The sequence below is a fragment of the Medicago sativa genome, chromosome 4 (assembly GCF_051527215.1).
Source record: "Medicago sativa cultivar Bolivia chromosome 4, Bolivia_mono, whole genome shotgun sequence".
In the NCBI taxonomy this organism is placed as follows: Eukaryota; Viridiplantae; Streptophyta; class Magnoliopsida; order Fabales; family Fabaceae; genus Medicago; species Medicago sativa.
In genome coordinates, this window is record NC_140752.1 from 73,951,837 (window position 1) to 73,955,747 (window position 3,911).

Below are 3,911 nucleotides of genomic sequence, written 5' to 3' on the forward strand. Positions count from 1 at the left end.
TGAAGAATAATATGGAAGACTCTAGAATTCTAGAGAATAATGTGGAAATCTCTAGAAGACTAAAGAATAATATAGAAGTCTCTAGAATACTAGGGAGTAATAAGGAAACTACTAGACACTACTAAATAAGCACTAGGGAAGTCTTAACTTTTCTAGATCCTTCTAGGCTTATGTACTAGAGTATCCATATCTCTAGACTTTTCTTTGTTTCTAGATATTTCTAGTTGGTAATGGAGAGCCTTCCTAGAGTAGTATAAATAAGGCTCACCACCTAGTGTTTTGGCATCATCAAGCATTGAAGAATTCCAATAATAACAACTTTCTTTGAGAATATTAGAGAATTTCTCTATTTTCTCTACTTTTCCTTTTGTCCCTGAGCCAGATTTGGTATCAGAGCTGGTTACGATACCACGGAGTTGAGTTTGTGCGAAAAAAATCAACGGAAAGTGAGTTTTCAATTGAGCAAGGAGTTGCCTTTGTGAAACTTCACTTTGCGGCCATTTTGTTCGCGAAACTTACACCGTCATTTTGTTTGGGAAGTGAAGAAAACCCTTGGTTAACGAGTCTTCACCACCAACAAAACCGCCACTCACCACCACTATCTTCAGCAAAAAAGATCACCAACCACCATTATCAAAATGCCACCTCGAAGACAAAATGAAAGAAGTTTGCAAGAGATGGAAGAAATGAGGCAACAAATTCAACAACTACAAGAGACCGTCAATGCCCAACAAGCCCTTTTGGAAGCACAACAAAGGAGATTCGAAGATGATATCTCCGGTAGTGACTCTTCATTATCTAGAAGCAGTCGCTCACACAGATGTCAACCTCGGATGAATGATATCAAGATCGACATTCCAGATTTCGAAGGAGAACTGCAACCAGACGAGTTTGTTGATTGGCTCCAGGCTATTGAACGTGTATTTGAGTACAAGGAGATACCAGAGGAGCACAAGGTAAAGATTGTTGCAGTAAAGCTAAAGAAACATGCTTTAATTTGGTGGGAAAATCTTAAAAGGAGACGTAAGTGTGAAGGGAAAAGCAAGATCAAGACGTGGGACAAAATGCGTCGGAAACTAACCCGTAAGTATTTACCTCCTAATTATTATCAAAACAATTTTACTCAAAAACAATTAACCAAAAAATATTCATACAAACCACTTTCCTCCACCAAAAATCATATCAATTATCACAAACCCCTAACCCATCAACCTATTTCCTCATTTAGACCCCAACATAACACAATCACAAAGAGAAATACCAAGATACCTAAATGTTTCATTTGTCAAGGGTATGGACACATGGCCTTAGATTGTGTCAATCGTAAAGTAATCACCATTGTCAATGGGGAGATAAACAATATTTTTGAAGAAGAAAGGGAAGACATCCATGAATCGTTTGAAGAAGAGACGATGGGAGAACCAATATACGATGAAGAATATGTTGGTGCTGATATTTGTGAAGTGTTTGAAGAAGAGCGAAAAGGAGATCCAATATATGATGATGAATATGTTCCCGATGATATTCATGAAGTTTTTGAAAAAGAGGAGAAGGACAAACCAATATTTGATGAAGAATATCTTCCTGCTGAATATGGTGAATCTTTGGAGGTTAAAAGAAGCTTGCAAACAACAACAACCAAAGAAGAACTATGGCTAGGACATGATATCTTCAACACTCATTTCACCCCGCAAGACATGGCTTGTAATGACATCATCAATATCAGAAGAAGTGAAAATGTTCCGTCACACTGCATAGCAGAAAAGTTAAAGTCCCAACCGATTGAGCACCAAGATCCATGCAAGCTACAGTGGCTAAACAAGAACAATGAGGATGTGATTAAAATCAAGCTGACACATCTACCACTCAATGAAGTTAATGAAGGAAAAGAGGAATTTAAGCCACTTGAAATTTTAGTCCCAAAGGAACCATTCAATGAGAAAACAAAGTTATACATGTCTCGTCCAGTTCCTAAGCCACCATGGGAAGATGTAACTATTGATTTTTCCCTTGGATTACTTTGGTCTCGACAACTGAAAGATTCTAAAATAGCAGTCGAAGAAAAGTTTTCAAGAATGACTCATTTCATCCTCTGTCGGAAGTTTACGAATGTTGTCTTGAGGACGAAGAAGAAGAGCTTGACTCGAGGACGAGTCTTCTCCAACCCGGGGAGAATGATGAAGAATAATATGGAAGACTCTAGAATTCTAGAGAATAATGTGGAAATCTCTAGAAGACTAAAGAATAATATAGAAGTCTCTAGAATACTAGGGAGTAATAAGGAAACTACTAGACACTACTAAATAAGCACTAGGGAAGTCTTAACTTTTCTAGATCCTTCTAGGCTTATGTACTAGAGTATCCATATCTCTAGACTTTTCTTTGTTTCTAGATATTTCTAGTTGGTAATGGAGAGCCTTCCTAGAGTAGTATAAATAAGGCTCACCACCTAGTGTTTTGGCATCATCAAGCATTGAAGAATTCCAATAATAACAACTTTCTTTGAGAATATTAGAGAATTTCTCTATTTTCTCTACTTTTCCTTTTGTCCCTGAGCCAGATTTGGTATCAGAGCTGGTTACGATACCACGGAGTTGAGTTTGTGCGAAAAAAATCAACGGAAAGTGAGTTTTCAATTGAGCAAGGAGTTGCCTTTGTGAAACTTCACTTTGCGGCCATTTTGTTCGCGAAACTTACACCGTCATTTTGTTTGGGAAGTGAAGAAAACCCTTGGTTAACGAGTCTTCACCACCAACAAAACCGCCACTCACCACCACTATCTTCAGCAAAAAAGATCACCAACCACCATTATCAAAATGCCACCTCGAAGATAAAATGAAAGAAGTTTGCAAGAGATGGAAGAAATGAGGCAACAAATTCAACAACTACAAGAGACCGTCAATGCCCAACAAGCCCTTTTGGAAGCACAACAAAGGAGATTCGAAGATGATATCTCCGGTAGTGACTCTTCATTATCTAGAAGCAGTCGCTCACACAGATGTCAACCTCGGATGAATGATATCAAGATCGACATTCCAGATTTCGAAGGAGAACTGCAACCAGACGAGTTTGTTGATTGGCTCCAGGCTATTGAACGTGTATTTGAGTACAAGGAGATACCAGAGGAGCACAAGGTAAAGATTGTTGCAGTAAAGCTAAAGAAACATGCTTTAATTTGGTGGGAAAATCTTAAAAGGAGACGTAAGTGTGAAGGGAAAAGCAAGATCAAGACGTGGGACAAAATGCGTCGGAAACTAACCCGTAAGTATTTACCTCCTAATTATTATCAAAACAATTTTACTCAAAAACAATTAACCAAAAAATATTCATACAAACCACTTTCCTCCACCAAAAATCATATCAATTATCACAAACCCCTAACCCATCAACCTATTTCCTCATTTAGACCCCAACATAACACAATCACAAAGAGAAATACCAAGATACCTAAATGTTTCATTTGTCAAGGGTATGGACACATAGCCTTAGATTGTGTCAATCGTAAAGTAATCACCATTGTCAATGGGGAGATAAACAATATTTTTGAAGAAGAAAGGGAAGACATCCATGAATCGTTTGAAGAAGAGACGATGGGAGAACCAATATACGATGAAGAATATGTTGGTGCTGATATTTGTGAAGTGTTTGAAGAAGAGCGAAAAGGAGATCCAATATATGATGATGAATATGTTCCCGATGATATTCATGAAGTTTTTGAAAAAGAGGAGAAGGACAAACCAATATTCGATGAAGAATATCTTCCTGCTGAATATGGTGAATCTTTGGAGGTTAAAAGAAGCTTGCAAACAACAACAACCAAAGAAGAACTATGGCTAGGACATGATATCTTCAACACTCATTTCACCCCGCAAGACATGGCTTGTAATGACATCATCAATATCAGAAGAAGT